This window comes from Ochotona princeps, chromosome 9 (assembly GCF_030435755.1).
Source record: "Ochotona princeps isolate mOchPri1 chromosome 9, mOchPri1.hap1, whole genome shotgun sequence".
NCBI classification, from domain to species: domain Eukaryota; kingdom Metazoa; phylum Chordata; class Mammalia; order Lagomorpha; family Ochotonidae; genus Ochotona; species Ochotona princeps.
Window position 1 is genome coordinate 71,235,645 of NC_080840.1, and position 23,527 is coordinate 71,259,171.

The following is a 23,527-nucleotide window of genomic DNA, read 5'->3' on the forward strand; positions in this document are numbered from 1 at the left end:
GAGAATCTATACTAGTCCAAAGAGGCCAATTTGGAAAGTGGCAGCAAAGATAAGAAATGTTCAATCACATTAGTTATTGAAAAGAAAAGGAAAAACAACATAAAGACAGGAAGTATGCATCTGACTTCTGTGTTAATGACTACAGACTGAATCCACTGTTTCCTGTGTTTCCAGCAAATTTTGATTTTTCAGGTTTGGGATAAAGTGAAAGAAGGAACAACATTTATCTTTCCCCTAATTCCCCTGAAGAGTGATCATTAACCACTCTACTACCTATGTCCCACCCAATTATCTTCACCCATCCTGACACATTCTGCCTCACTTCCCCTTTGCTTAGATGTGAGCAAATGCCACAAGAAATACTGCAGTGAGAAACACATGGGCCTCAGGTGGGATTTGAGTTATTTGCAAAGCCCACACATCCTCTCTGTCCTAGCCCCAGGCACATTCTGTTCATTTTTCCATGGGGTGCATCAGCTTGAGTTGGCTGAGAAATGTCCAGAGCTGAGAAATTATTAGTTCTGTGCATTTATGTGAAGATGTTTCCTTATGAGTTTGACATTCAATGAGCAAAGAAAATTTGCCCTAACCAATGTGGGTGATGGTTTGGGTGGAATAGCAAGGTAAAAAAAAACAAAAACCAAAAAACATGTAATTCAAGCAGTTCATACGGGCTCCTGTTGATGTCCAAGCTACTCCACTTTCAATTTAGCTCATTGTCTCAAAGCGGCACTAAACAACACTAAAACTACTATACCAATGCATGAGGGGGGAATCGGGTGCGATCCTGACAACCTCTTAACAGGAGGTCATGTGCGTGGAGCAGGGGAGCACTCCAGAGTGGAGCAGGTGGTAAGGAGGAAGCTTGGATCCCAACCATGAAGACTCCCAGACCTTCACCACAAACTATTAATACGAGCAACAAGGACTATATCCCAACTGCCAAGGAGGCCACAGGGAATTGGATGCCCTCGGAGGCCGAGTACTCTGAGGTCACCCACCCCCAACCGGAGCTTCCACAGGGGATGGAAGAAGTCCAAACACTACCATGCAGAAACCAACGTCATCGGAAAGACAACCAGAAGCCCTGAGTGGTCTGCAGAAACAGAAGAACAATAAACGTCCTTCGGGACCAGGGAGGAGAGCTTTCTCTGGTCCGAGCCTGGCTCCACTTCTGGACCCCCCCTCCCTCGCAATGACCATCGGATCGCTTCGAAAACCCCTCACAGCAAACAAACAATCATACAAACTAAAAAAAAAAAAAAAAAACCTAAAATAAATAAACAACAGAAAGTAGAACTTGAAATCTGACAGGAAAGAGCTGGCATGGATTGGCTCATGCCTCGCTGGGTGGGTCACAAAGATTAGTTTTACTCCTCACCATGGTGTTGAGGATTTTCCTGCACACCCTCCCCCCCCCAAAAAAAATGTTCTGCACCTAAAATGTTGACATATATCTTGTTAGAGTTACAAGCCAGTCTGGATTATCCTAAAATCTGCCAAGATCAGCAAAATTTTACTTCAACACAACAACTGGCTAAATACTAAGATGAAATGGACACGAAACAGCTGAATGGTGCCTTATGGCCATTTTAAGGTATAGAGCAGCCGGTCCTGTATATGAACTAAATTGAAATGTCAATGAGCTAATCATAGGTTGTGGCTAGGACTTGTTTTCCTTTTTTTTTTTTTTTAATTTATTTTTTTTATTTTTAATACACTGGTTACTCAAAACCATGTCAACTCCATAACATTGCAAATTGCTGTTGATGTTATATTGGGACTCTTAATTTTGACTGGGATGATATTCTGCCAGCTCTAACTTCAGACCAGAAAAGGTCTCCCCAAGAAACTGTTCAACCCATCTGGACAATAAGTAGCTGGACTCTATGCTTGGTATATGTTTGCAATGAAAGAATCTTGATTGAATTTGAACTGTAATACTGCATCAAGGTGGAGGAATCCACCGGGGGGAGGGGAGGGGGAGGGAGGGGGGGATACCCAGAGCCTATGAAACTGTCACATAATGCAAAATAATTAACAATAAAAAAAAAAATTTAGCTCATTGTTAATGTGCCTGGGAAAGCAGCGGAAGATGGGCAAATGCTTGGGACCCATGACACCCTAATGGGAAATACAGAAGTTCTTGGTTCCTGGCTTTGGCCTGGCTCAGCCTTGACCACTGCAGCTATCCAGGAAGTACACCAGCAAATGCAATAGTCGCTCTCTGCATTTCTCTCTCCCCTCCCTGTCTTTCTAGAACTCTGACTTCCAAATAAATAAATAAGCCTTTCAAAAAAAAAAAACATAAGGAAGGATATAGACTCAAGTGAAAGCAAAAACCAGGTTGACTTAACTAGAATTTATATCACTGAAGTTTCTATTTTTTCTTTTACTTTTTATTATTATTATTATCATTTTATTATACAGTTCCATAGGCCCTGGGATTTCCCTGAAATCCACCCCAAGCCTCGTTTCCCTCACTGAGTTCCCTAAATAGAGTTCTTCATAAACAGTCATACGTCCATCATTGCAGGCATGGACAACAGCAGAGTCCAGCATCCTAATATCAGGATATAATAAACAGTTCCATTAAGAGTCCATCTTTGGTCTGGAAGTAGAGGTGCATACTGCATTGTATCCTCACATCTGGATATGATAGTCTCCATTATACAGTTACTGTGTATCCCCTTAAATGAAAAGTCATAATACAAAACCAACAGCAGGAAGAAAAATAGAAATTTGCAACATCATGAATTTAAGTAACATGCCACACCATTGCAGAGTTATTGTAGATCACCTTAAATGAAAAGCCACAAAACAAAATCAACAAAGAAAGAAAAAAGAAGTCAATAATGCCATAAAGTTAAATAACATGCTACTGAATGACTAATGTGTTACTGAAGAAGTAAAAAAGAAAATCAAGGAGCTTCTTGAAGAAAATGATGCTGCTATGTGATCCATGAGTCAGTGAAGAACTTAATAAGGAAGAAAGCATTTTAAAGAAATGGAACAAAAAAAATCAGAATCACTGGGATATTGTTTTTGCTGATCTTTGCTGGTGAGATATGTCTCCTATAGGCAACATATAGATGGGTTTGGTTTTTTAATCCAGTCCAATTATGATGTTTCATTGATGAGTTTAAGCCATTTACATTTAGGGGTTAATACGAATGGGTGGTAATTTGGTCCTGTCATTTTAGCAATGGGTTGTTCATTGATTTAGCCTTCTGTTATTTTGCTGGGATGTTCTTCACATTTGCCTTTGATTTCGGTGGGTACTATTCCTCTTCTCTGTCAAGAGAACATCTTTAAGCATCATTTGTGGGCAGGTTTGGAACAGGCATATTGTTTTAACATTTTCTTACTGCGGAAGAATTTTATTTCATTTTCAAAGACAAAGAAAATCTTTGCTGGGTATGTTATCCTGGGCTGACAAAATTTTTGTTTTCAGAATCTGGAATATGTTGCTTCATTCTCTTCCTGCCTGTGGAATTTCCTGTGCGAGGTCTCCTGTGAGTTTAATTGGCATTCCTTTATATGTCAGTTGATTTTTTTCACGTGCACATTTAAGAATCTTTTCCTAATGTTTGATTGACGAGAGCGTGATGATCATGTGTCATGGTGAAGATCACTTTTGGTCAACCCTGTTGGGAGTCCTGTGGCCACCTCCCAGATGTTGCTTCCTATTTTTCCCTCTAGATTAGGGAAATTTTCATTAGCATTTCATTGAATACACCTTTAATACCAGATTCTCTTTCTTTACCTTCTGCGACTCCCATAACTCTTATACTTGGCCTTTTAACAGTGTCTTTCAATTCTTGAATACTTGTTTTAGCTTGACCCAGCTCTGTTTCCGGTTTTTTCTTTGTTTCCCACTGGTGGCAAGAAATATCTTCCAATTCTGAGATATCTTTCCTTGGCTTCCTTCATTCTATTTTGGAGACTCTTCACTGTACTTTTAATTTGTTCCCCTGTATTCTTCATTTCTGATATATCAGCTTTCATTTGATTCATTTCCTGTGTGACATATTCCTTCAATTCCTTGAATGCCTGCTTTACATGCTTCTCACTGTTGATAAGAAGCTTTATAACAAGCATTTTGGTTAATTGTCTATCTATGGATTGTACATCGATTTTGACAATGAAATATCATTCCTCAAGCAAAAGACACATATAAATTGTTGGGTTTGATCTTAATTCATCAAGTGAGTGTACAACACACATAAAATATGGGAACAACTTTCCTTAAACAACTTGACTAACGTAATACATTTGAAAATATAAAATGCAATAATCACTAAACATTCTGCAAATGGCAGAACATTTGTCCATAAGCACCTTCCCATTCGTCACTCAACAACTAATTGCACCTTAGTCATTAGCAATAAATTAACTAGAAGAGAGTTATAAAGGAATATAGGAGAGTAAAAGAAGCCAAAGGATAAAATTGATGAGCAGTAAAATGAAGCATTTTTAAAGATATTATTAAAAAATGTATAAAGTAATAATAAAACCACAATGGGAAAACAGTGGGGAGCAAAACGTTGAAATAATGTTTCACAAGGTAAAAAATGTAAAACTGAAACCAGTATGAAATAACACAATTTAAGAAAGATGTAGTCTCCTTAACGCACAATTGAAAACATATAATGAAACACATATTCCAGATAAAACCTCTTAGGAATAGTGGAACTTAAGTAATCACTTTTTCAGATGAAATTAATATCAAAAATACATATTGTTACATATAAGCTTTGTATTCTAGAAGTGTCTATTTCTAATTTGAGCTATGATCTAAAATTATTGAATTGCCAGCTACCTTAAAGAATAGTAAATATGTGGATGAACCAGTTTTTAAAACTGGACAACAGATACTCCACAACTGTGATTATTTAGAGAGAGAGACAATTCTTATAAATGAACCCCAAAGTCACAGAAAGCACAGAGAAGTAGACTGAACCAAAAGCACTGGATGGAGTATAAGAAATAGAGATGAAGGGAAAAGGGTTATTTAGTAGGTAGAAACTCTAGGTGTAGAAAGTTAAAGAGAAGTAAGTTATGCTGAGAAGAGTCTCCAGACAGGTAAACATGTCCCTTTCGGACCTTAGCTGACTATTAATCTGGTTATTCTCATGGCAAGACTCCCTGAGCCATACAGAACAGTAGCCGAAGGTGCTGTTAGTTGAACGCAGGCCTGAGACACCTCACAGTGTTTAGAGACACCAAAATTCTGATTTTCTAGGACGGGTGGGGTGGCTTCATTGAATATCACATGCATTCAGTTGAGACTCCAGAAAGGCCATATTTTAAAAAATAATGTTATTTTGGTTTTACAGTAATGTCTTCTCTAGATACACCAAAACACATGCAACAGCAGGATAAAACACAGCTCAACACTCTTTTTCAAAAAAGACCATGAAATATAGGTAATCACAATGCAATGCAAAGCAGTAGGAAAATGTGATCTATACGCACGTGTATAGAAATAAAACCAAAATGCTGTAAGTATTGAAATTAGCAAATAAGATATTTCAAAACATCTTTACCAAAACATCCAAGAAAAATGCATATGATGAAAAAAACTATGTGTGAATTTCAAAAACATTTTGAATCAAAATAAATTTATCCTTCACTCCATTTTCCAGAATCTCTGAAATAGTATTCAAGGATTTAAAAAATATGAACATATGAAATAAATACAAATCCTAAGTACAAGAATGAATAAAGGACCAAATGACAACTATGTATCTCCGAATGCCTACAACTGAAAAAAGACTAGATGATCTTAAAAATAGAATGAACACTACAGATGAAAAAAATACTGGAAGCTATACACAGAGAGGCAATGAAGAAAATCAAATCACCGGAAATTATTCAGAGTCCCAGGAGTACCCGGAGCCACACCAAGACGTCTGACATGCATACAACTGGAGTGCCAGGAAGGGAAGAGTGGAATAGAAACAAATAATTGAAAAATACTACATAAATCGTTCCAGATTTGATTCAAACTATAATTGGACTGATCCAGGAAATACAATGAAAGAATAAAACAAACAAAACAACAATTATGTTTACCCAAACCAAATAGCTGAATGATCAAGAGGAAATCTTAAAATTAGCCATCAAGAAATGGGTATCCAATGACACAGATGGGGAACACAGGTTTATCTTTGTTTTTCAATTCTCATCTGAAACAATGAACAACAAAATTCAACAGAATGATAAGTTTAAAGGACTAACCTAAAGTCCACCTAAATGTCTACATTCAGAAAATGGATTTTTCTAATGCAGGTGAAATAATTACTTTTTCCAACAAATAAAACCACAGTGAATTTGCTGCCAGCAGTCTGACTCATGAAGAAATGTTAGGTGAATTTCTTCATGTAGAATAGAAAAGCTTAAAGTGAAAAATAATATCTATACAAAAGTATGAAAAATACTAAAATTTATGGAAGAGTAAATACACAATACTTTTTAAGAAAATTTAACTCTTGTTAAATAAAACTATTTAAATAAAATCTGATAAGAATATATGAGGAGAGTTATACTATATATATACATACACACACATGTATGTATATATAAATGCATGGCAACAGTAGTCAGAATAAACAAAAGAGAAGTGGAGACTATGGTAGGAAGAATTAGAAAAGTATAGGGGTCTGTGCTGAGATGCAGTGAGTAACACCATTGCTTGAAATGCCAGCATTCCACACTGGCACTGTTCTTATCTCAGTTTTTGACTCAGCTGTTCCATTGCAATCCATTTTCCTGCTAATGACCTGGGAACAGTAATCGAGAACCACCCAGGTGTCTGGACCCTGCCAACCCTGTGGAAACCCAGGAGATCAGAGCTGCTGGCTGCTCTCTCCCTCTCCTCTCTCTCTCTCCACTCTGTTTAACTCTTGCTTTCAAAATAAATAAATCTTTTTAAAGAATGTCTTTAGTGTTTCCTACCTTAATCCCCATGACAGAATTGTGAAATCCAGGAAATATCTATCCTACTTATAATCAGCTTCTACTATCTCGCCACCGTGTTGGTTTCAGATGCTCACATGTGGCAACCTGAACAAAAGGCAGGTGAATCAACTTGGACTTGGTTCGAGGATTGCAAGATAAGTGTGCACTGATTTAAATCACCGTTAATGATAATTTGTTAGAGCAAAGTAGAAATTAAATGCAGAAGCATACTTTGTACACCTCTTTTATTATGCATGAAAGAATAGATTTTCTTAAAGGTAAATCATATTTTTGATATGTTAAATGTGCATATTGGAAACTACAACAATCACACACAGAAGAAAGAATGATATAAATAACAATCCAACAGTTGAGACAGAAAGGAGTGTTATATGTTCTTAACAAATCCCAAGAAAAGTGCTGTGAATCTTCCCAAATATGGACAGACATTTTGCATGGCCTGTTTTAGAACAAAGGACTGTTTCTCACATATACAAAGCATTTTTAAAAAGTTGATGTAAAATGTGCATTATGGGAAAAAATGATGCCTGGATTTCAAAGGTTTTTTTTAAATACCAAAGTAATTTTTCTAATAATGTTCCAGAGCCCCTTTCATTTAAGTGAGCTATATACATTTACAGAATTAATGAATGAACACACAAGAGAACAGCCAAATCTGTGTGTTTAAAAGTACAAATCCCTAAAAGGTTCCACTGCCCACAATAACTAGATGAAAACACAGTTTAGCCTATAAGAAAGATAATTCAAATACCACTACTGACACAGAAAAAACAGCAAAGATTTCTGATTAATTTTGAATTTAGATGCAATCAGAATTTTTAATGGATTTAAGGTACTCAAGAACAGTTGAAAGCCTGCTCAAAATAGCCACATTTTGAATGGCTGTGGACATACGAAAGAATATCAAACATGTTACATTAAATGTAGAAGGATCCATTACAAATTAAAAAAAAGCATACATAAACATGCCCAGCTTTTACAAGTAGCAAATACGGGATCTAGGCATAGCGCTATTCAAACTGTTTTTGTATATACAGTGTGAAGGATGTCTGCACATTTGCAAAAGTTGCAAATCAAATTATAATATGCAAGGTCAAAGCAGCCAAGAAATAGAAAGTGAGATTTGAAGAAAATGCTTATATATCTTCAACTGGTGCAGACTCCATGAGATGAGGCAGCCTTTTCAGCAGAATCAGCTGAAGTTTAATTAATTCCACATTGTTAATAGTTGACCACATGTAATGCAAACTTTCTGCACATCCTAATCTCTAATAAATGGTAAGGTGTAGGGTCAGGACAAAGAAAGCAAGGTGTAACGAGTGCCTGTTGTGAACAGGCGAGAACACCATCAGCTACTCTCCTGAAGTGAGGTAGGTATGCCGCGGCCTTTGGGAGAATTTCTGGCACACGGTATTGTTCACATGGATGTAGGCTAGCAAGCAGCAGCCCGGACCGTGCTCTCCTTCATTCTCATACTACTGCCTGAGATATTTCAGCCATGTGGGAACCCGACTCCCAAACAGGATGTAAGTGTGAAAACTATGTGGCTGTGCGTATGCCCACATATTTCAGATAAGAATATGAAGTGTCTCGAGTTAACATTATGAAAACACAAAGTCGTCCCCTCCTACCACTTCACAGAAAAGAATATGAAGTGTCTCGAGTTAACATTATGAAAACACGAAGTTGTCCCCTCCTACCACTTCACAGACCCTACAAGGAGCTCTGGGGGAATCAAAGATATTTGTGGGTTTCTTAGTTTCGGTAGGCATGCTTCCCCTCAAACTCAGTGAAACTAAGCGCTAATTAATGCCTAGTTGCTGAGAGTCTTCCTAAAAACCAAAGTGATTTGATTGAGCACAAGCTAAATAGAGTGGAAGTACATCTTTTAAATTACCTCTTCTAAAATACTTCTTTCTCTGAAGATAGTCTGTGGGAAAAAATGAACACAATTCTTAACCAAACAGTAGATAATTCACACTAATTAAACATGTAGTTTATGGCTTTGAACTCATGGCATCAAGTTACAACTTATGTGCTTTAAAAGCTGCATTAACTTTTTCTGCTAACAAAGAAACAAAGGAGAAGGTACTTACCAGTTATTTAATACAGCAAACTGAAATTTGTGATCACTTGAAATATTTAGCTAGTGGTTTGGCTTTTTAAGAGGCTAGTTACCACATATAAAAATGGGAAGTGAATTTATAGATTATACCACCAGGCTTAATTTGACTTCAAACATAAGAATACTATAGTAATAAATGTATATTCAGTAATTTCATCTTCAGTTAGATGCCAAGTATTGTGTAGAGTAATGGATTTCTGTATATAGACACAAATATGAAAGAGACACAATTCCTTCTTCCATTATTTCCTGTTTGAAAAGTGAGAAAACACATTAACTTCAGGAATTTCTGGTGAAAAACTGTGGGCAATCATTTCATAAAGAATATAAACATAGGAACTGTGACCTAAAATATAGTAACATTTTCAGGCAAAGAAACTCAGTGTACAAAGACAGAATTGGGTAAAACAGGAAGCCCAGCATGGAAAGCGAACAATTGAGAAAGTGAAGAGAGAAAGATTCAAACTATGATGCTGAATCAGTACACAAGAGTCAGAATGCAGTAGGAAACCATTGAAGAGTTTTGTTTCATATTCTTTTAGCAACCTTTTTCTTTCTTTTTCTTTTTTTTTTTTTTTTTTTTTTTTTTTGAGAGAGAGAGAGATCTTTTGTACACTGGTTCATTCCCCAAATGTCCATAATAGCTAGGGTGAGCCAAGCTGACATCAGAAGCCAGGGACTCAGTCAGGTCCCTCACATGGGTTATATCGACTCAAGAACATGAATCGTTGTTATCGGCTGCTTCCCAGGGTATCCAACAGCAGGAAATTGGAGTTAATGCTGTGGAGCCTAGACTCGAACTCATGCATCATGACTTGCGATGAGGTTGTTGCATGTGGCATCTTAACCACTCTGCCAAATGTCTGATTCCATGGATGAGTTTTAAAGTATTGAGCTGAAATTACCAGAATTATCTTAAAGAAGATATTGCCTCAGCAGTAGGTGGAAGGGCCTGGAGAATGAAAAACCATAGGAAAAGAATTGTTATGTCAAAAGGTCAATTAGGAGACTTATTGTTAACATCCCATATGAGAATTAGCAAGGACTGAACAAAGGTAATGACAGTGAAAACTACTGGAGAAGCATAGTTTTGAATTTTATTCAGTAAATAGCATTTCCAAAATGTTTAAAAATTAATTGCAGTCTTACAAGTTCTTAAAGGCGTTGCTTATATCACACAATCATCAAAAATAGGTTGTATTTCCAAAAATTGGTTAATATTAACTCACAATTGCATTGTTCATAATGCATTGGAGCAAAATTATTAAATATTTATGAGAAATTTGATAACTATAAGATTCACATTTCTTTTTCCTGTATTTTTTTTTCAGGAGCCTAATTTTAATGGCAACCAATCTTTTTATTGCTTGTAGTATCTTATGACAAAAATGTTGCCTACTCCAAAGTCATGAACACTCAAGGCGGTGTTTTCAAGTTCCTGTTCAGGTACCAGTTTTCAAGGTTTAGGCCTGCCCTCTGTCCCCGAGGTCACCGAGGTTGAGGAAGACTGTGTCCTTTGGCTGCAAGAACCATCGGAGACAAGCAGGTGAAGAATGTCTGTTTATTCAGAACAAATTCCAGGGTTTTAAAGATTCACGAAGGGGAAGGTAGGAGGGTGTCTTCCAGCAAAACCCCCCTTTGCCCACCAAAGGCACTGTAATTGGCTATAAAACACATCTATTTTGCTTGATTTTCTGGTCATGTCATGTTCCACGTGCATTCTCCTTGACCTTCCAGCCATGTCGGAGGTCACACTCCAAATGTAGGCCTGGAAGCTGTACCAAAGGCCATAGAAAAGTAAGCTTTAGGCCACGCCCCATAGGTAGCAGGGCAGAGACCTGGGGTGATTGTCCACATTGGTGTTTTCTTTGAGGAGTGTTACAGTGTTACATTTGGGACAGTTTGAATAATTTTTTAAAGATTTATGTATTTATTGTTATTGGAAAGTCAGGTATATAGAGAGAGATGGAGAGAAAGATCTTCCATCCACAGGTTTACTCCTCAAGTGGCCACAACTGCCAGACTTGAGCAGATCGAAAGCCAGGAGTCAGAAAGAAGCCTCTTCTGGGTCTCCCATGCAGCTACAGGGTCCCTTCAAGGCTTTGGGCTGTCCCCTACTGCTTTCCCAGACCAAAAGCAGGGAGCTGGATGGGAAGTGAGGCAGCCAGGATACGAATCAGCACCTGTATGGGATCCTGGCAAATGCAAGGCAAAGACTTTAATCACTAGGTCATTGCACTAGGGCTAACTAATTCCTTCTTTATAAAAACCTTAATAAGATTAAAGACTTTATCTTGAAGACAAAGAAATACACAAGATCTTCAAAATATTCATGGAAATGCATACAATGTATGTCTGTTTCTCTCCCTTTTTCTCTACAACTCTTTATGTCAAATAAATAAATAAATATATATATTCTTTAGAGTTGAAATTATAAAAGGAAGTGTATCAGAACCAAACATTCAAAAGCACAGTTAAGGGGTTTAACATACAGCACAATTTTTAAATGCAAGCATTAATGGCTTTCACTATAGGAATCTAAAAATTATCAGAGCATCCCACATTGGAGTGCCTGGAAACAAGTTTCACCTCCATTTTTTCTCTTTAAAATCTTAAAAAGATTTAGTTAATTTATTTGAAAATCAGAGTGATCAGGAGACAGAGGGAGAAAAAAGGAGAGAGATAGAGAGGAGAGGAAGGGAGAGATACTCTACCCACAAGTTTACTCTCTACAGGACTGCAGTGAACAACAGCACTGGGCCAGGCTGAAACTGGGACTGTGGAATTTCATCTTGGTCTCCCACTGGGGTGGCAGGGCCAGAAGTACTTGGACCACCCCTCTCTGCTCGCCCAGGCTTATCAGCAGGGATTGGAAGTAGAATAGCCAGAGGTTAAACTGATATAAAATGTTAGCATTGAAGGTGGAAGCTTAACCCATTGTGCCACACACCAACTCCTCACTTCTGCTTCTGATGCAGCATGTGGCTACTCCGCATCCTGGAAGGCGGTGATGACAAGGATAGGTGGCCCTGCCTCCCACTGATGGAATACAACTCCTGACCTGTGATTTCAACCTGGTCGAGTCCCAGATTTTGAAGTTAATTTAGGAGTGAACCAGCAGATCAAAGATCTTTCTCTCCTCCTGCCCAATCCTAACTACCCTCACTCCTTTCATGTAACTGTGCCTTTATCATAAAGATAAATAAACTCAAAAAAAAAAAAAGAAAAAGAACACAGAGTACTATCCTCCAAGTATAAACTTTTAGAAAGTGTCTTCTCTTTGAATTAATAGACTTTTTTAACTGTCAGTGAATAATAAAGAACATCTTATTTCCATTTCCACACTCTACAGCATCCTTCACTCTCTACTGTTCATACACTAAGTTACTTCGTATTTCACATGTTTCTATTTACACATTTATTTTTAAGAAAGCTTTACAAATTTCAGAATTCTCAGCAATAGAAAAATGGCTCAAATTTAATGGCTTTGTGGGTGCAGAAGTCACTCTTCCACTGGACGCCCTAAACCCAGAATGCAGGATAGTCCCCCAACTAAAGCCCTTTCCAGATGGTAACTGACTCCAGCTGATATTTCCACTTCTGTGCACTCCATGCCTGTGCTTCCCTTGGATCTTTTACCAGACTCTCTTTGAAGAAAGGGAGCTGCGTTCACAGCAATCTGAAGAAAACACACGGATGTGAAGCAGAATGCAGAAAGCAGGACTCAGTGAGAATCAAAATGACTGTTCCCCGAGGATGCACCCAGCAGGATACAAGGCAGACTCCAAGCTTTCTGGTTTACTTGTTGTCTAATTATGACTTGTAGAAACCTTGCTGTTAAAGATATCAATCTGGCAAGACGACTGGAGGGAGGAAATGTAAAAATAATTGTTTGCTTGTACAATTGACTTGTATTGGAAATCGATTTTCAACCCAGAATGTGATCCTTGAAACACACACACAAAATATGTGCTTTCTCACAGAAGAAAAAAATAGAGTGGTGGTAGCACATTCTGCTAGAAGCACACTTGGCACGCAACCTCACACCCCTCCAGCTCTGTGATATGCAAATTCCTTCAAGCTCTAAACTTCAAGTATACCTCACAGCAAAAGAGGAACAAGAGGAAGAGCATTATTGACTGTGAATGTAAGACCATGCACATGCAGGCTGCAACACATGGTAAGTTCTCAATGTCAGTTAAGAAGGGGATGTAGAAAAAAGCTAAAATTATTATTGCTACACTTTCTTTGGGAATGTAGTTTGGAAAAGGATAAACAGATTTTGGATACTAAATTCTGTTAGACAATGCTAGAGGGTGAGAAACATCATGCTTTTTAATTGAAAACTGAAGGTTTAAACTTTGACTACAGAGCTTTCTTCTTTAGCCTGGTGGTTAAGAAACCCATTTCCCACATCACAGTGTCTGAGTTTGATGCCAGGCCTTGGCTCCTGACCTGGCAGCCTGCACTAACGGCGTTAGTAATTAGGTTCCTGCCACTGACATGGAGACCTGGGCAGAGTTCCTGGTTCCCAGGCCAACACTGACTGTTGTGGTCATTTGAGGCATAAAACAGTGTGTGGATTTTTTTTCTCCACCTCTCTTTCCATTTCTTTCCATCCTTCCCAGGCGATTTTTTTTAATGAAAAAAAAAGGGCTACTATTTAATGCAGAAAATTAATGGGCACTGACACATAGAAAATTTATTTTGAATCTGTCAAATAACAATAACTATATAATTACAAAAGAAAGTGTGTGAGAGAGAGAGAGAGAGAGCAAAAACAATGAAGCAAAGTAGATAACTTAAAAGAGTATAAAAAGGGGCCAGCATGGTAGCATAGTAGCTAAATACTCATCTTGCATGTGACAGGAGCCCATACAGGTGCCAATTCGTGTCCCAACTGCTCTACTTCCCATCTGGTTCTTTGCTTCCAACCTGGGAAAGCAGTAGAGGATGGCCCAAAGCCTTGGGACCTTACACCTGTGTGGCAAACCCAGAAAAATTTTCTGGCTCCTGGTTTCAGATCAGCTCAGCTCTGGCAGTTGTGGCCAGTTGGAGAGTGAACCAGCAGATGGAAGATCTTTCTCTCTGTAGTTCCTTCTCTCAATAAATCTAATCTGCCTTTCCAATTAAAATGAATAAATCCTTTTTTAAAAAAAGAGCATATAAGGAAAAAAAATGAAGACTGGAAAGCAACAAAGGGCAAATAAAGGACTTGGCGCGATGGCTCAGTGTCTAAAACCCTGCCTTTCATGTGCCCAGAATCCCATATGGGTGCTGGTTCATGTCTCACTTCCCATCCAGCAATCCTGCTTGTGGCCTGGGAAAGCAGTAGAGGACAGCCCAAGGCCTTGGGTCCCTGCACCCACTTGGGAGACCCAGAAGAGGCTACCAACTCCTGGCTTTGATCGGTTCAGCTCTGGCAATTGTGGCCACTGGAGCAGTGAACTAGAATTTAAAGATTTCTCTCTCCTTCTCTCTGTAAATATGCCTTTCCAAGGAAAATAAATAAATATCTTCCAAACCAAATAAAACAAGCAACAACAAAAGGCAAATATAATAAAAGACTTACCTGTTACAGAATGAGGCAAAATACTCCAAAGGTTTCTCAGAAAATTTGATTGAAATATGGAAGCAAATGTTCTAAAAAGAGAAAATAGCACTTGATGATTTAGTAAATGTCCTGAAAACCCAAGGTTACAGGAAGGAAGGTGGACTAATCAGGAGGGATTATTATGAAAAACAATGACAACCCTGCAAAATGATGAGTTTCCAAAAATGTCTCACCCTGGAAATTTACTGTCCTTTTGAAATCCCTACTTCTGACTCACTGGTTGTGGTTTTTAATAAAGTCTGAGAGAAAGGGTAGATGAGTAACACTATGACTCAGCAGTTATTAGCAGTTATTTTTAAGAAAGGTGATATTAGATTTAAAAATCTGGGTTGCCTTTAACAATTTGTAGTAGCTATTACATTAAATTATCCTGGAAAAGTTATCCAAGGTTTACAAAAAAAGGTGACTTTTTGATATCCAGGGTGCACTGCTAAAAAGTGAATTTTTTAAAAAAGCAATCAGTTGTCTTAAGAGCAATGGCAAAACATTAAAAAAAATGTTTCATCTGGGTAGTATACAGCTACTTAGACTTCACTTTTCTAAGTATATGTCACAAAATGAATATAGTCAGTGAAAAAAAAAAGTAGCTTCTAAAAGTTCCACAGACATTTGACACATGCCATCAACCATATTAAATTGCAAACTAACCTTCTGTCTCTAAGATATAGGCCAGGTGGTTTGCTTATGTCTCCTAATAGCTTTTGACAACTGGACTAGACATGCCAAAGCAAATGAAGTACTAGTATATACTTAACGGCAAATCCTTTGTGTTTTCAGAGATATTGTTTATACAGCTTAGAGGAGAATTTAGTTGTTAGGATTTTATATCTTCAAAATCTCTCCTGCAAAAACAAAACAAGAAAAAAAAGGAAAAGGAAAAACAAAACAGAACAAAAAAACCAAGCACAGCATGTAATTGATGTTTAAAACTTGTCATAGCAGCCTCTGCAACACACTACACCTGGGACTTTTGCATATGGATTTTAGCTGGTTTAGATTGTATGTATTGCCTTATGGTCAAATCTGGTCAAGAAAACCACCTTCCTTTATCTGTGCTAAATTGCCTTGATTATCATATATATAATGATGGCTACCAAGAAAATTAAAAGTAGTTCCAAACTTCACCTTTGCTTTTATGATTCCTAGAAGTACAGAACTTTGGAAAACAGATATTGGCAGTGTATATTCTTAAATACATTAATGTACAGAGGAATCAATAAATACATCCATATACAAAAAGCATCAATGTAAATGAGTCTGACTTGAAAAAATGGCAGAATGAAGCTGTCTAGAATTAAAGTAGTCTCAGGATCTCATATCAATTTAGTCTTAAAAGTGAAAAAGTTCATTCCAAAATAAAATTAAGGGAGAAGCTCCACCCAGTTTCCCACCCACCCCAGGTCCCTGATGTGGAGCATGCTCCGAGATCCTTGCTCAAGTGGTTTGTTTGTTTGTTTTACTTCATTATATTTTGGCAATCTTTACATTGTTGATTAGGGTAAAAGTTACAAAGGCTAAAGGGAATATTGAGGAGAAGCCCCACCCGGTCTCTCACCCACCCCAGGTCCCGGTAGTTCACCAGTTACGCATTGCTGCCAATCGCGCCACTCCAGATAAGATGAGGCTGTTGAATAATCTACTGATTGACATAGTCCATCATGGAGTCTCCCTTTGACCAGTGTTTCGCTGCCAACATATAGCTGTGGTGGTTGATTGACCTGTTCTGTCTTCTGTCTTTTCTTGGTTAAGGTTCTGAGTCGACCGTTTCAATTGAGGGGATCCCCAAAGAAACTTTGAGGTGTTCCCAGACCAGATTCCTATATGTACTAGCAAGTACAGGACCTGGCACAGTCCATCTTCCCGATCAACTGGTGGTTGCAATTGCTGGGTTGGTTCCGTCTTCAACCCCGACTTCCACTGGAGCCAGGAGTCCATCCTGGTTCTGCTCATCACATACTCGGCCATCACACAAACCAGTGGGAGCTGCAGCCTGGTCAGAGCGGCCCCCCAAAAACCCCCACTAGGCTCGCCCCCACCCTGATTTGCCAGTATGTGTAGCAGACTAGTTCTGTCTGCCCCATATCCCATTTGGCTCTCATAGATGTCAAAGGGTATTGGAGCTTAGTTCCATCTAACCAGCTTCAGTGTCCAGCCCTCACGGATGTTGTTGAGTGCCTCTCTGTCTAGCCATCCCAGCCCCTGTCCTGGTTATTATTGTGCGCTCCCATGGGAGTGTTATCCCAAGAGGGGGGAGCCCACTATTTCCCTCCCAGGTCACTCTCACTCCCGGATTATGCTCTCTCCAGGTGGCCCTGTGGTTGGACTTGACAGTATTAGCCCCTAGTGCCAGCTTCTGCTACAGTTAAGCCCCGACAGCTCTCACCCACTCTAATTTTGTTTGCACCAGTAGGAATAGTCCGCCCATCCTGGCTCTTCCCTGATCTGGTCCACATGAGGCGCACAGGTGCTGTAGCCCTGCCTAGTCTGGTCAGTCCCCATCCCAGCTCACGCTCTCCAGTGGGAGTAGCTATCCAGCAAGGGAACCACCCCTAACTCCCCTGTCAGTTCTGCCCCTCCCTTCCTGATTCTCAAGTGTGCTGGGTGGGTTCTGCGGTCACATCTGGCTCAGGCAGCCTCACCTTGGCATTCTGTGTTGTGTACTGCTTTTGTCACGACCAAACCTGGCTCAACCCACACTCTGCTCTGGCGTTCAGATTTGCCAGTGGATGACACGAACTGATTCAGCCTGGTCCACCCCAACCCATGCCAAATGTATATGCCAGTAGGACACTTTCGATAACCTCTTCTGGGCTGTTTCCTTCCATGCTTCTTGTGCTTATTTGTAGGATCCATGTCCTGTCAGAGGAGTTGCTCAGGTTCCTCCCTCAGAACCCCTCCTGATGCTAGGTTTTGCGCATGACAATGGGTCTGTGGGCCAGTACTACTCAGTTCACCTCCTGTCCTAGCAGGAGCAGTGGCTTTTCTTAACTGGCCTTCAGCCCATTCTGATTCTTGCTGTTGGATTTTTCAGCCCAGCCATGGCTCGTCTGTACCCACATATAGGTCATACATGGCTCAGTTGGGGTTGAAACCCAGCCTAGTCCATCCCACATCTACCCTGGTCCTCCAGAACACCAGCAGGTGTTGCAGTCTGACCTGGCCCAGTGTGCCAAATCCCAGTCCACACTCTTGCCAAGGGAGGCTACAACTGTGTCTCGACCAGAACGCAGCCCCATTCCATTCTGTGTGCCCCTTGGTGGGAACCTCCACCCAGCCAGGGTCTCCCCCCAGCTCCACAACCAGGCCTGTTCACAGCCATTGTTAAGCGTGCCGGTGGTTGCCCTGGCTCAGCTTGGCACAGTCCGTCACCTGTCGCAATCCCTGCCTTAGACACTGTGGCTCATCGTCCCTAGCTCACATAGACCAATTGGTGCAAGAACCTAGCTGGGCATGTCTTGCGGTCCATCCTGGTTTCTAGTTTAACTTGTGGGCTAAGGTTTGCTCAGTACTGCCCAGTACGCCTGATCCATCACCTTTCCATACACTGACGAGCAATTGGAGCTACTTTGCCCAGCGTGCCAGACCCCCAGGTCTGGACCTCCTGTTCATCAGTGGGAGATATGGCTCACCAGGAGAATTTCCCAAGTTTCTCCCCTTTATCCCCTCCCAGACCAAATTCTCACCCATGCTGTTGGGTTAAAGGCCAGTGCCCAGCGCAGACTGGCCTTCCTTTTGGCCTTGCATGGGTTGGTAAAGGTAGCAGCCCAGCCCATCCCGCATCCCATTCAGGATGGACATTCGGGTGCCGCTGCCTTGAGCTGTCCAGACTGTTGAGGGTTCTTTCATCTGTGGTTGATGGTAAGCTCCTTGGTCTCACCCAGCTTAGACCGTCACCATCCCCACTCCTAAGCCACCCAGTGGGATTAGAATTTCCACAGCGTGTGGCCCACACACCCCCCACACAATCTGCCCCCAGATATGGTTCTTGAGTGCTAGTTAATGTCATGGTCCTGCCTACTGTGACCCCTCTGCTTATCCATCATCATGTCAGGTAATGGGGACATCCTGCTGGGCATGCCTGGAGTCTCAGCTTTTGAATGAATTGGTGTTGGGTGCTCAGCACTATTAAGTAATTACAGTTTCTTCAGAGGAAGATTTACTGTCACTGGGAATCTTTAGGATTGATTCATGGCCCCAAAGCACTGTGGGTTCAGCATGGAGCTACCTAAGCAGCGCACTAAAGAACCAAAATCCCAGAGCTCCCTAGCTGGGTGGCCAGCAGGCAGAACCTGGCACCAAATGGCACACTGGCCACCTTAGAGCAGCTCACCACGTGCACGTGGTGGCCAGCATGAGTGAAGCAGGCATGAGACCAGACAACTGGTCTTTTTCCTGGGGGCCTCTGCAGCCAGGCGGCTGCTGGAAGTTGAAATCCCCGGACTCAAGGACCCGCCCCTTTCCAATCCCCTCCCCAGCTCAAGCACAGAGTGAGCAGTAGGAGGGGCCGGACCTGCCTAACAAAGCTGGAGACCCACCCCAGAGAGGTCAGCTCCCGGGGCTCTGGCAGGCAAGCCTGGGAGCAGCTCATCACGTGCACGTGGTGGCCCCAGCGTGCATGAAGCAGGCATGAGGTGAGAGGACTCGTCTTGTCCTGGGGGCCTCCGCAGCCAGACACACTCAAGTGGTTTTGATAGTTCACCAGTTATTAATCGCTGCCAATCTCGCCACTCCAAGCACGATGAGGTCATTGAAGAATCCACTGATTGACATAGTCCATCATAGAGTCTCCATTTGCCCAGTATATCATAGAGTCTCCGTTTGCCAACATATAACTGAGGTGGTTGATTAACTTGTTCTGTCTCTGTCTTTTCTTTACCTCAGATAGAAGAAAACAATATGGAAATAATAGTCTTACCTACTTTCCTATAGCCCTTGAACCTTTTTACCTAATTAACTATGTAAAGATTGTCAAAAATATAATAAAAATATAATAAAAATGGAAAAATAATAAAATTAGTTAAAATGCAACAAAAGCTAATAAAAACATCTCATATACTTTAACTCCCTGAAAGTTTTTTTTAATTGTGCTGTAGAATATACCATCTGTCAACTCAATGAAAGCTGGATTTGAGAAATTTTTTTGAAATTGCATTAGTATTCATATTCTAAAAAGCCTTCCATCCTACAGAGAAGATGCTTTTTCTCATCAGTATATGAAACTCTCTCCAGGACTGACCATATTATAGACCACAAAATAGGCCTCAGCAAATTTTTTAAAAGTCAAAATTATAATGTGCAACTTCTCAGACAATCAGAAACTGGAGACCAACAGGTCAAAATACAAAATATGCAAATACTCGGAGACTAAACAACATGTTATTTAATAAACAATCGGTTATAGAAGAAAATAAGGGGAAAATTGCTTGAAGTGATTAAAGGCATCAACATGAAATATCAAAATGTATGGGACATGATCAAGGCAGTGTTAAGGGAAAAGTTCATTTCAATCAATGCTTATTTCAAGAAATTAGAAATGTATCAAGTAAATGAACTAACCATATGTTTGAAGCAGCTAAAACAATAACAGCAAAGCAGTCTCAAGATTAGTAGGAAAAAAGAAATAACCAAAATAAGGGAGACCAAAAGAACAATGCATAAGAGCAATGAATCAAAGAGCTGTTTTTTTTTTAAGAAAGTTAACAAAATAGATTCTGCACTAGCCCAACTAAATAAAAAAAAAAAAAAAGAAGGTAGAAGATACAAATCAATAGGATCAGAGACAGAAAAGGAAACAGAACAACAGATAACTTGGATATACATAGCAAAATCAGGAACTATTATAAACAGCTATTTGCCAACAAATCATAAGACCTAGAAAAATAGATAGATTTTAGGACATATACAATCTACCAAAATTCAATCTGAAGCAATTAATAATCTAAATAGAGCAGAAACAAGACGGGTACTAAATCAGAAATTAAATCTCTGTCTCAGCCAAGAAAAGCCTTGGAACAGCTGGCTTCACTACTGAATTCTATCAGGATGATACTCTGCCGGCTCTACTTTCAGAACAGAGATGGTCTCCCCAACAAGCCATTGAACTTACCTGGACAATAATTTGTTGGACTGTATGCTTGGCACGTGCTTGCACAATCTCAACTAAACTTGAACTGTGGTTATGCAACAAGGTGGAGGAATCCAACTGGGGAGGGTTTGGGAAAGGGTGGGGAGAATCCCAGTGCCTATAAAGCTGTGTCACATAATGCAATGTAATTAATTTTAAAAAAAAGAACTTACCCCCATCTTCCACAAGCTATTCAAAACAACAGAAAGGGAAGTAATCCTCTTAAACTGTTACTATGAAGTCAATATCACCTTAATACCAAAGCCAGATAGAGACACAACAGAAAAAGAGAACTACAGAATCCATATCTCTGATGAGCACAGATGCAAAGATCCTCCACAAGATACAAGCCAACAGGATCTAATAGTACATCAAACAGATCATTCACCCAGAACAGGTAGAATTTTTCCCTGGCATGCAGGGATGGTTTAATACTCACAAATGAATAAATGCAACACACTACATCAACAAATTGAATTTTAAAAGCATATGATCATCAATATTGATGAAGAGAAAGCACTTGATAAAACTTAGTACCATTTCAAGCTAAAAACCCTAAATAAGATAGGCATAGAAAAAATATTCTATAACCTAATCAGTAAACTGTATGAAAAAAACCACTGTATGAAAAAAAAGCCAGCATCATACCAAACTGGAAAAGACTGGAAGCTTTTCCACTAACATCTGAAAGTAGACAAGGATGACAATTTTATCCATTGATGGTCAACATGGTAAGATAAATGGCAAGAAAAAGAAATTAAAGGAATGCAGATTGCAAGGAACAAGTAAAATTATCTCCATTTATGAGAACCAAAAGACTCAATAAAGAGATTATTGGAACACATAAGGGTGTTTGAAAGTTATCACGGTTAAAAAAAAAATCAATGGACATAAGTCAATGACCCTAGTATGCACAAACAACCTCATTTCTGAGAAACAACTTGTAAGTATAGTCCCCTTTAAAATATCAGAGAAGAATCTTAGAATAAACCTAACCAAAGATGTGGAACACCTATATGAGAAAAACTACAAAACATTTTTTAAAAAGAAATTAGAAGAAGGCACTAAAAGATGGAGAAGTTGATCATGATCCTGGATTGGCAGGATCAATGTCATCAAAATGTCATATTCCCAAATATACAGATTAAATGCAATCCAAATAAAAATCCCAACACTCTTCTCAGAAATAGAAAAGATGATACAAATGTTCAACTGGAATCACAACAGACCACAAATAGTCAAAGCTATCCTGAAGAATAAAAAACCAGCTGGAGAAATCACAATTCCAGACCTCAAGATATACTACAAAGCATTGGTCACCAAAATAGTCTGGTACTGGTAGAGAAACAGAGAAGAAGATCAATGGGTTAGAATAGAAATCCAGAAGGGAGCCCACGCATGTACAACAAACTGATTCTAGACAACAGAACTGAAAATAATCTAGGGGAAAAGTCTGGTCTCCAACAAATGCTATTGGGACAATTGGATAGCAGCCTGCAGAAATAAGAATCAAGACCCACCCCCCCACTTGTCATCTTATACAAAAATTAGCTCTAAATGGATCAAGGACATAAATCTGAGGAAAACAGAGGAAACACTGCAAGATACAGGCACTGGTAGAGACTTTTGGAAAAGTCACCAAAAGCACCGGCAACCAAAGCCAAAATAAACAAATGGACTACATAAAACTAAAAAGCTTCTGTACTGTGAGAAATGATCAACAGAGTGAAGAAACAACCAACAGAATGGGAGAAAATCTTTGCACACCACACAACCAGTAACGGACTGATATCTAGGACTTACAAACGTCTTTAGAAACTTAATGAGAGTAAAGCAAATGACCCTATGAATAAATGAGAGAAGGAAATCAACATTTTTCAAAGAACAAATTCAAATGGATAACAGCTATATGAAACAATGCCCAGACTCCCTAATGATCGGGAAAATGCAAATAAAAATAACAATCGCTTCCATCTAATCCCAGTGAGATTGGCCTACATTGAGAATTCCACTAACAACCTTTGCTGACATGGATGGAGGGAGAGGGGTACTCTGCTTCACTGCTGATGGAAAAGTAGGCTAGTGCAGCTGCTATGGAAGTCCATGTGGAGAATGCTAAGACAACTGAAATTTGATCTGCAATGACCCAGGTATCCCACTCCTGGGAATATACACAAAGGAAATGAAATCTGCGTGTTAAAGATTGACCTGCAATACCATGTTTACAGCAGCACAATCTACAATAGCAAAGACATGGAAATCACCTAGATCCCCATCCCAAGAGGAATGAATAAAGAAATTGTGGTGGGACCTGGCATGATCACCTAGTGGTTAAATCCTCAACTTGCATCTGCCAGGATCTCATATGGGTGTCAGTTGGTATCCCAGCTGCTCCACTTTCCATCCATCTCCCTGTGTGATCTGGTAAAGTAGTAGAGGATGACTCAAATCCTGGGAACCCTGCGACCAAATGAGAGACCCAAAAGAAGCTTCTGGCCTTGGATCAACTCAGCACCAGCAGTTGTAGTCACTTGGGGATTGAACCAGCAGACATAACATCTTTCTGTATTTCCTTCTCTCTGTATATCTATGGTTCCAATTAAAAAAATAAAAATAAATCTTTACATATTTGCTCCAATTATTGGCTGATTAATGTATGAGGATTAATAGAAAAGATACA